This window comes from Bos taurus, chromosome 7 (assembly GCF_002263795.3).
Source record: "Bos taurus isolate L1 Dominette 01449 registration number 42190680 breed Hereford chromosome 7, ARS-UCD2.0, whole genome shotgun sequence".
NCBI lineage: Eukaryota > Metazoa > Chordata > Mammalia > Artiodactyla > Bovidae > Bos > Bos taurus.
The window spans coordinates 91,468,144-91,479,895 of NC_037334.1; the positions used below are offsets into that span (position 1 = coordinate 91,468,144).

General features: G+C 38.4%; 1 pseudogene; it reads right to left on the minus strand.

Annotated features, from left to right (window-relative positions):
• Positions 1-7,141: 7,141 nt before the first annotated feature.
• LOC107132662 (large ribosomal subunit protein uL14-like) lies at positions 7,142-7,578 on the minus strand (annotated as a pseudogene).
• Positions 7,579-11,752: the final 4,174 nt, after the last annotated feature.

The following is an 11,752-nucleotide window of genomic DNA, read 5'->3' on the forward strand; positions in this document are numbered from 1 at the left end:
AGAAAAAGTGGAAAAATATAAAAAGGGTCTTAATGACCCAGATAATAACAGTGGTGTCATCACTCACCTAGAGCCAGGCATCCTGGAGTGTGACGTCAAGTGGACCTTAGGAAGCATAGCTGTAAACAAAGCTAGTGGAGGTGATGAAATTCTGGTTGAGCTACTTCAAATCCTCAAAGATGATGCTGATATAGAGGGCCACTCAATATGCCAGCAAATTTGGAAAGCTCAGAAGTGGCCACAAGACTGGAAAAGGTCAGTTTTCATTCCAAAAAATGTTCAAACTGTTGCACAGTTGTGCTCATTTCACGTGCTAGCAAGGTAATGCTCAAAATCCTTCAAGCTAGGCTTCAGCAGTGCGTGAACAGAGAGCTTCCAGATGTACAAACTGGATTTAGAAAAAGCAGCAGAATCAGAGATCAAATTGCAAACATCCATTGAAGCACAGAAAAAGCAAGAGAATTCCAGAAAAACATCTACTTCTGCATCATTGACTATGCTAAAGCCTTTGTGTGGATCACAACACATTGTGGAAAATTCTTTAAGGGATGGGAACACCAGATCACCTTATCTGCCTCCTGAGAAACCTATATGCAGGTCAAGAAGTTACAGTTAAAACCAGACATGAAACAATGGAGTGGTTCCAAATTGGGAATGGAATATGTCAAGGCTGTATGTTGTCACCTTGCTTATATAACTTTTACGTAGATGTGAAATGCTGAGCTGAATGAATCCACAGGCTAGAATCAAGATTGTTGAGAGAAATATCAATAAGTTCAGATCTGCTGATGATATCATCCTTATGGCAGAAAGCGAAGAGCAACTAAAGAGCCTCTTGATGACGGTGAAAGAGGACAGTGAAAAAACTGGCTTAAAATTCAACATTCAAAAAACTAAGATCATGGCATACAGTCCCATCACTTCATGGCAAATAGATGGGGAAACAATGGAAACAGCAACAGACTTTTCTTGGGCTCCAAAATCACTGTGGATGGTGATTGCAGCCATGAAATTAAAAGATGCTTGCTTCTTGGAAGAAAAGTCATGACAAGCCATATTAAAAAGCAGAAGCATCACTTGGCCAACAAAGGTCTGTATAGTCTAAGCTATGGTTTTTCCATTAGTCATGTACAGATGTGCGAATTGGACCATGAAGAAGGTTGAGCACTGAAGAATTGATCCTTTTCAACTGTAGTATTAGAGAAGATTCTTGAGAGTCCTTTGGACAGCAAGAAAATCAAACTAGTCAATCCTAAAGGAAATCAACCCTGAATATTGATTGGAAGGACTAATGCTGAAGCTGAAGCTCCAGTACTTTGGCTGCCTGATACGAAGAGGAAAAGACCCTGATGCTTTGAAATATTGAAGGCAGAAGGAGAAGGGGATGACAGAGGATGAGATGGTTGGATGGCATCATTGACTCAATGGACATGAATTTCAGCAAACTCAGGGAGATAGTGAAGGACAGGGAAGCCTGCCATGCTGCAGTCCATGAGGTCACAAAGAGTCAGACATGTCTGAGTGACTGAACAACAGCAGAAGATACTTTAAATCTTATAATTTTGAACCTTATAATATGATGGATATGTCATATCATTTGGGGCCCTTCTAAAAATTATGATTTAATAGTTTTCCAAAGACTGCCTTATTTCATATAATAGGGATGACACGCTGAGTGTGTTTTGGTTTCTTTTGCATGACTTTATTTAGAGCAGTTTTTGGTTCATAGACATACTGAGAGGAAGGTATACAGATTTCCATATATTCTCTGCCCTCACATACATATAGCTTCCTCCATTATAAACATCCTCCACCAAGAGGCATAATTGTTACAATTGATGAACCTGTATTATGCATCAATATAATCACTCCAACTCCAGATTTTACATTTGGATTCACTGTTGCTGTTATAAATTCTATGAACTTGAACTGAAGTATAATTATATGTATCCACCAATACAGTAGTGTCTATGTGTATCTGCCATTATAGTTTCTCTGGTGGCTCAGGGACAAAGAATCCTCCTGCTAATGCTTGATCCCTGGGTTGGGAAGATCCCCTGGAAAAGGAAATGGCAACACACTCTAGTATTCTTGCCTGGGAAATCCCATGGACAGAGGACCCTGGAAGGCTATAGTCCATGGGGCCACAAAGAATTTGGACATGACTTAGTACTTTGGCCACTTCATGTGAAGAGTTAACTCATTGGAAAAGACTCTGATGCTGGGAGGGATTGGGGGCAGGAGGAGAAGGGGATGACAGAGGATGAGATGGCTGGATGGCATCACTGACTCAATGGACGTGAGTCTGAGTGAACTCCGGGAGATGGTGATGGACAGGGAGGCCTGGCATGCTGCAATTCATGGGGTCGTAAAGAGTCGGACACGACTGAGCGACTGAACTGAACTGAACTGAACTAGCAACTAAATGAAGCAAACCATTACTGTATTGTACAGGAACGTTTCACTGCCCTAGAAATCCTCTGTGCTTTACCAATTCATCCTTCTCCACCACTGGCAACCAGTGATCTTTTTGCTATCTCCATAGTTTGTGATTTCCAGAGCATCATACAATTGGAATCTTATGGTGGGTAGCCTTTTCATATTGGTATGTTTTATTTAGTAGTATGCATTAAAATTCTTTCAAGACTTGATAGCTCTTTTTTTTTTTTTCTTAGTGCTGAATAATATTCCATTGTCTGGATATACCACAGTTTATCAATTTGACTACTAGAGGACATCTTAGTTGCTTACAAGATTCGGCAATTATGAATAAATCTGCAATAAGCATTCATTTGTAGGTTTTTGTATGGACATAAGTTTTTAACTCCTTTGAGTAAATACCAAGGAGAAAGACTGCTGAATCATTTGTTAAGAGTTTTAGTTTTCTAAGAAATCACCAAAATGTCTACCAAAGTGACTGCACCATTTTGCATTTCCATTACCAATGAATGAGATTTCCTCTTGTTCCACATCCTTGTCAGCATTTAATGTTTTCAGTGTTCAGGATTTTCACTATTCTGATAGGTGTGTAGTTTTATCTTGGTTTTAATGTACTTTTACCTGATGGCTTATGATGTGAATCTGTTCATCTTCTTTGGTGAATTGTCTGTTAAGGTCTTTAGTCCATTTTTTAATTTGGTTGTGTGTTTGCTTATTGTTGAATTTTAAGAGTTCTTTGTATATTTTAGATAACAGTCCCTTATCAGATGTGTCTTTTATAAATGTTTTCCCCTCTTCTATGGCTTGTCATCTCATTCTTTTGATTGAATGTGTCTTTGACTTACGCAGTTTGTGCCTTAGGCTGATGTCACCAGATCCTAAGATTATTCTTGCAGAGCTGTGTATTTTTACCAGATGTTGCTTCTAGAGATCAAAATTATTTATAAGCCGGAGTGTCAATGGTCTGACTAAATTTCTTTTTATAAATTTCTTTTTATAATTGTACTTCAGCAAAGTGAAGATTTCCAGTACCTTGACCCCTCTTGTTTTTTTTCCTTAGAATTAAACAGTCCTGCCTTAATTTGCTCTACTATCCAAGGTAGTCTACAACCTATCACTTCAATCACTCTCTTGTCAGTTACCTCCCTTCCCATTTCTGTTTGCTGTTCAAAATTCTAACTTTATATCAATCCAATGTTGGTATTTCCCTCAGCTACACCAGGGATGCTGAATGCTGATGGGAGGAAATCACACTGAACAACCACTGCGGGGGTTTTCCAGATGGTGCTAGGGTAGAGAACCTGCCTGCTAATGCAGGAGACATAAGAGACATGGGTTTGATCCCTGGGTTGGGAAGATCCCCTGGAGGAGAGCATGGCAACCCACTCAAGTATTCTTGCCTGGAGAATCACTCAGACAGAAGAGCCTGGTGGACTACAGTCCATGGGATTGCACAGAGTTGGAAATGATTGAGCGACCTAGCGTGCATGCACCCAACCACTGCAGATCCATGATTTCCACCTCAAGTGATCCTCATGATGTCTGGAGAGCCTTTCTTCAATTGGCTCTCTTGTCTATGGATTATACCTACTTTGAAGCTTTTCTTCTTTCAAACATTTTAGTCAACCACATCAATACTTACACTCAGAAAATGGTTGTGATTCCTGCTTTACAGGGAAAATGCTAGAAATTGGATAAAAATACAAGTTGCCACCAAATTCACCCTACCCCTAAAAGGGCATGAGAGCAAGATCTTCATTCCTAAGATAAATGCCTCTTTCAGTGCTCTGAACAAACCTGTTCATCAGTTCAGTTCAGTTTCTCAGTCGTGTCCGACTCTTTGAGACCCCATGAACTGCAGCACGCCAGGCCTCCCTGTCCATCACCAACCCCAGAGTTTACTCAAACTCATGTCCATTGAGTCAATGATGCCATCCAACCATCTTGTCCTCTGTCGTCCCCTTCTCCTCCTGCCTTCAATCTTTCCCAGCATCAGGGTCTTTTCCAATGAGTCAGTTCTTTGCATCAGGTGGCCAAAGTCTTGGAGTTTCAGCTTCAGCATCAGTCCTTACAAGGAATATTCAGGACTGATTTCCTTCCATACAAATATTTAGAGAGATATATATATATAGCGCCACACACACATACATACATGCAACAGGATATTACTCATCCATAAAAAAAGAATGAAATCATTCCATTTGTAGCAACATGGATGGATCTAGATATATCTGTGTATGTATGTATATATATACACACACAGAAAGAGAGAGAGAGCACATAGAACCATACTCAGTACTTTGTAATAAACTATGAGGGAAAAGAATCAGAAAGGAAACACTGAACCACTGATGTATACCAGTGTGTGTGTGTGTGTGTGTGTGTGTGTGTGTGTTAGTCAATCAGTCATGTCCAACTCTTTGTGACTCCATGGACAGTAGCCTGCCTGGCTCTTTTTCCACGGAATTCTCCAGGCAAGAATACTGGAGTGGGTTGCAATTCCTTTCTCCAGGGATCTTCCCATCTCAGGGATCCAAACTAGGTCTCCTGCATTGCAGGCAAATTTCTTTATCATCTGAGCTACCAGGGAAGTATATCAATGTAGGACTGTGAAAAGATCCTGAGCCAGAAGACTTACTGGTCCTTGACTTTCAAATAACCTTGTTTTGTGACCTTTTAAAAACCTCTGGTTTCAAGGGGCTCAGTTTATTCATTTGTAAAATAAGGGGGCTGGAGTAGCTGATCTCTGAGGTCTCTTCAGCTCTAAACTTCATCATTCTCTCATTCTTGTTTTATCTGAGAATTTCATTTGTCTATGTGATTTCTTTCTTGCCTCTGAAATGATAATTGAGGGTTGATTATACGTAGCCAGTCCAATTATTCATAGATCATAGATTTTTATTATTATATATGAAAGATTAAGATGTATGAAGGGCATACGTTTGAAGTCTCTACAAAGCCTAATGATTAAAATCCTATTATATAACTAAAAATGTTCTTTAGAATATTATACTGGGCTTTTCTGTAAAAGAAGGAAAACATTTTAATAGCAGTGCTTAATATTTAGTGTGTTTCCATTCTTGAAGAAGAGAGCTGAATTTTAGAAATACATGTATTAAGCCTGCTTTCATATACATTTATATTACATCATTATTGGAAGCACTGAGCCATGGCAAATGATCTATTACATCATGATTTACTATGCTGTATTATGTCAACTGATGGATTATAGCATGTCATATTTTGATATGTAAAATTTTTAAGATAATTAAAGAAATAAAGCACAAAAATAGTTCATGTACTGTTCTAAATAAAAATCTCTTATTTTTTCCATTCTCCAAAGTATTTTTAGATATTTTGGTGGATTCTATATTTTGGCATAGCTGAGTGTCAGTGTATTAGCTCGGTGAGCATATAATATGCCCAAGGAAAGCTATTAAAACTGGGAATATGATTTAAATAGTGGATGATACCTTTTGAAGGATCTAAGAATTAAGACATTTTATAAATCTAAAATGCCATATATTTATCATTTACATATATTTCATTTGAGAATATAAGTATTGTCCTTACTAAGTATGATAGATCTAACTTCATAAAATTAAAGGATAATAATGCAATAATATTGTTATGAAATGAATAGGATTTGGGTGTCAGAGCTAAGTTCAATTCCTGCCTCCACAATTTGCTTGCTGTGTGGACTGGACAACTACTTAAAGTCTCCAAACTGGTTTCCTTTGTATAAAATGGGAAAAATAATCCTCTACTTCTTTGGAATGTTATATAATGTGAGACGACATGTTAAATGTGCCTGACAGAATATGGTTGACCCTAAAAAAACCCTCAGTAAATATTAGCTATATCTACTGTGGTCTGATTTAGGCCTGTGCAATGGGTGGTGTGTGTGTGTCCAGTTGTGTCCGACCCTTTGCAACCTCACGGACTGTAGCCTGCCAGGCTCCTTTGGCCATGGGATTATCCTGGCAAGAATACTGGAGTGGGCTGCCACTTCCTTCTCCAGGGGATCTTCCCAACCTAGGGATTGAACCTGGGTCTCCTGCATTGGCAGGCAGATTTTTTTTTTTTTAACCACTGAGCCACCTCAGTGAGGCCTGTACAATACTTTATATGTACTATCTGCTCTTCGAAGAGTTTCTTTCTCATTTTTTATTATTTTTTACTGAATTTTTGAATACATTCAATGCATTCAACTTTTTCTTAAAAAAAAAAAAACTATGTTCATCAATTAAATCTTTCATATTTTTAGAGATTGTACATTCTCTCAGACCAATGTTGTCCTGTTTTGTTTGGAGTTTCTGCCACAGTCACACGCCATAGGTCTGTCTGAGGCTGTCAGCATCCCTTCATCACAGGCAATTACCCCTTCTGGTGGCCGTGCCCCACAGACCTCTTTCTGTCTCACCTGGTTCTGGTACTTGTCCTCTTCCAGCTCTCTCAGGCCTAAGGGTGGGGGTGGGGCAGGTGTTTTGTTAGTGCTGTAGCCCCTGGTTACTGCACTAACCTATGACTTCCCTACATTCTGCCTACACTTTGTAAATCTCTCCATATGAGATTCTCCTTTAAATATTTAGCTTGACTTTGCTTTTTATTTCTTACTGTAGGACCTCAATCCCTCTATTTAAACAGTACAAAAGATATTTACTAATTTTTTTGGTGGGGGGAGCAAATGATTTTTTTTTACAAATACACCAAAGAATCATGCAGTGCTGCCAGCATTGGAAGGAATCCTGGACCACAACTCAGCACATTCCTTTACAACTGGTCCTGTGATGGCAAAATCTTTCATTTCCCCTTTATTGTTTACTATGACCCCAGCATTATCTTCAAAATAAAGAAACAAACCATCTTTTCTATGGTATGACTTTCATTGTCGAATTACCACCACTGGATGTACCTTCTTTCTGAGCTCTGCTTTGCCTTTCTTGACTGTGGCCATCACCATGTCACCCACACCAGCAGCAGGAAGTCTATTCAGTCATCCCTTGATCCCCTTCACTGAGATGATATACAGATTTTTGGCTCCTATGTTGTCAGCACAGTTGATCAGGGCTCCAAGCGGAAGACCCAAGAAGTCTGGAATTTCGCACCAGAGGACCCACCACGAACTCACTTCAACATCTTGAACGCCAGAAAGGGACAACAGCAACAAAAAAGCTTCACTAGTTTTTAATTTGCATCTTTTAACAGCCATAATGTTCAGGATTTGTTGGTGGCTCAGATGGTAAAGAATTCGCCTGCAATGCAGAAAACCCAAGTTTGTTCCCTGGGTCAGGAAGATCCCCTGGAGAAGGGAATGGATACTTACTCCAGTATTCTTGCCTGGAAAATTCCATGGACAGAGGAGCCTGGCAAGCTACAGTCCATGGAGTCGCAAAGAGACAGACATAACTGAGTGACTAACATTTTTACTTTTTTTTTTTTAACGAAGTTGTGGATTTATAGGAGAAGAAATAGTATATAAGTTAAATAACAGTGCTAGAATTGAGGTTTTGTAAGGGTATGTGTGGGCAAGCGCTGAGGAATTTTAGCATCTTTTACCCATGACAGTGAAAGTCTCTCAGTTGTGTCTGACTCTTTGCAACCCCATGGATTATACAGTCCATGGAATTCTCTAGGCCAGAATACTAGAGTGGGTAGGCTTTCCCTTCTCCAGGGGATCTTCCCAACCCGGGGATCGAACCCAGGTCTCCCAAATTGCAGGCAGATTCTTTACTAGCTGAAAATCTGCCAGTATTTCCAGGGTCTCACTGATGAGATGGGACTCCATTGGCTTTTACTATATCTGTACTGTTTTGTAGCAGCTAGAGAAGGAATGAGGATAGAAAGTGATGGCAGAGCTCTTTAAATTTTTCTTTTTGTTTTTAATTCATATTTCATGGCATATAAGGCAATAATCATGTTGTTGAGTTAGGCTTAACCTTCTTCCTTCAGCGCCTCTTTGGATACTGTGGCATCAAAGTACAGGCAAAAGACAAATGTTGGTGGTTGACCAAGGTATGTCAGAGCTATCTATTCCTAGTTATGAAATACGGATATTAAAATGATATGGATATGGATATTAAAAGAAACTGAGATTACTATCTATAATCTAGTAAAATAATCTATCTCTGTATATATACATATAGATGTATTAATATATACTTGACAGTCATATTCATAGGGAAAATAGTTTCTAAAAATGTCTGTATAATCAACAGAAAATGTTTTTCAAATCTGCTGTCATATTCAACGTCATTTACTAGTGTCCACATTTTGCTTAGATTTTCACTAAATTTATAGTTTTTCAAAACTAAATATTTTGAAAGGATTGTATATTGCAAGGTATTATCTCCTTATATGCCCTTATGGCAGAAAGTGAAGAGGAACTAAAAAGCCTCTTGATGAAAGTAAAGGAGGAGAGTGAAAAAGTTGGCTTAAAGCTCAACATTCAGAAAACGAAGATCATGGCATCCGGTCCCATCACTTCATGGGAAATAGATGGGGAAACAGTGGAAACAGTGTCAGACTTTATTTTTTTGGGCTCCAAAATCACTGCAGATGGTGACTGCAGCCATGAAATTAAAAGAGGCTTACTCCTTGGAAGGAAACTTATGACCAACCTAGATAGCATATTGAAAAGCAGAGACATTACTTTGCCAACAAAGGTCCGTCTAGTCAAGACTATAGTTTTTCCAGTGGTCATGTATGGATGTGAGAGTTGGACTGTGAAGAAAGCTGAGCGCTGAAGAATTGATGCTTTTGAAGTGTGGTGTTGGAGAAGACTCTTGAGAGTCCCTTGGACTGCAAAGAGGTCCAACCAGTCCATTCTGAAGGTGATCAGCCCTGGGATTTCTTTGGAAGGGATGATGCTAAAGCTGAAACTCCAGTACTTTGGCCACCTCATGCGAAGAGTTGACTCATTGGAAAAGACTCTGATGCTGGGAGGGATTGGGGTCAGGAGGAGAAGGGGACGACAGAGGATGAGATAGCTGGATGGCATCACCGACTCGATGGACATGAGTCTGGGTGAACTCCGGGAGTTAGTGATGGACAGGGAGGCCTGGCGTGCTGCGATTCATGGGGTCACAAAGAGTCAGACACAACTGAGTGACTGAACTGAACTGATCTCCTCTTAACCTCTAACACATCTGTATGGCTTACTTATCAACAACCCATAGAACTGCAAACTTGGATTAGAGAAAACCTAAAGGTAACAGAAATGTCCTTAAACCTGTCTAATCCCTAAAGGTACACCTGTGGAAAAAGAAAGCTGGAGGTGGGATTATGAACACATAAAATATATTGTTTTTCTAAAACTACCAAACTTGACTAAACTCTATCCCTTGATTCTAAATATATATTTGGAGCCAAGGAAATAGAACTGAAACAATATTTACTTCATTACAAATTTTTCCATTTAATACTTAACTCTAGCTTTTTCAGCAATGGGGTTTGAATTCAATAAACCATTTAGGCATTATTTGCATACTTTTGTGAAGGTAATGTGATAAAAGAATCATCTGTAAATCTATAATAGAGTTGAACATTTAGGTGAGTGTGTCCCCATGGGAAGTCTTACAGTTACTATAATTTTGCAGAAGCATGTTGTTACATACATCTGATTAGTTTAAGCTACAGATTTAGAAAAAAATGAAAAAGAATTGTTGAAGGCAGCACCTATAAATATTTTTTTTCATCCACTGTACTTAGGAAATTTTATAGATTCTTAACTAGAGAGAATTAATATTTTATATTTTATTAAAAGATGAAAGGACTAAAAATTTCCCATATCTTGTTAAGTGACCTATAAAAGCTACTTTAATCATTTTGTAGCTTCTTTTTGGTCTCAAATTTATTTGAATATGGTTCTTTACTAACTAAAAATACTAAGTACTAATTTAATTACATTTTGCCAGTTAACAATACTTTAAAGGGTAGGGGTTTCATTTTTCTCAGATGTTAGTTTACCTAGAACCCTTTGATTTTGAGAAATAAAAATATACCATTAAATGGTGAAGGCACACACATAAGTAGTTAGGATTGACTGATGATTAATATATCCTATGTGGTATTTTTGAGTAACACTTTCAAATAACATATTGAATGAGTACTACAGGGGAAATTATATGAAAATTGATTATTAGTGATGGTATGTGAGCATTATTAAAAGTGGAGAGTGAAACAGCTGGCTTAAAACTCAGTATTAAAAAAAAAAATCTTAAGATCATGGCATCCAGTCCCATCACGTTGTGGCAAATAGAAGGGGAAAAAGTGGAAACAGTGATATATTTTATTTTCCTGGGCTCCAAAATCACTGCAGATGGTGACTGCAGCCATGAAATTAAAAGACGCATGCCCCTTGGAAGGAAAGCTCTGACAAACGTAGACAGTGTATTAAAAAGCAGTGATATCACTTTGCCAACAAAGGTCTTGCCAACAAAAGTCAAAAACTACTGGTTTTTCCAATAGTCAAGTATGGATGTGAGAGTTGGATCATAAAGAAGGCTGAGTGCCAAAGGATTGATGCTTTTCAATTGTGGTGCTGGAGAAGACTCTTGAGAGTCCCTTGGACTGCAAGGAGATTAAACCAATCAATCCTATAGGAAATCAATCCTAAATATTCATTGGAAGGACCATTCCTTAAGCTGAAGCTCCTGTATTTTGGCCCCCTGATGCGAAGAGTGGATGCACTGGAAAAGACCCTGATGCTGGGAAGAATTGAAAGAGAGGTGGCTGGCAGAGGAGGAGATGGCTAGAGAGCATCACCAACACAATGGACATGAATTTGAGCAAATTCCAGGAGGTAGTGAAGGACAGAGGAGCCTGGCGTGTTACAGTCCATTTGGTTGCAAAGAGTTGGACATGACTTAGTGACTGAACAACAACAACATCAACAACTACATAAGTATTTGGTATAGTTCATGCAGAAAAAAGTCCTATCCTATAACTTAAGAATAGTTTTATAGAGAGAAGAATTCATACAAAAAATGTTTAATATTTTGCTTTATGAATATTCACAGAGATATTTAATATCCAAAGAGATCTTTTTTTTTTCCTTTTCATGTAGACATAAGTTGTCAAACATCTTAAAACCTATAACTTGATTATCATCCCTTATGGGAAGTCCCTGTAGCAAGTTTTTACTACCATACTGGCTCAACATATTGTAATTCATACACTATCAAGATCTCTGAAAAATCATTGTTCATCTCTGTGTGACTAGGAGTATGAAATACCCTTTCTTTTATGGACCTTTGTCCCATAAATGTTAATGCACCCATGAAACTGATCTGATGTCTTTTAATTTTATTTT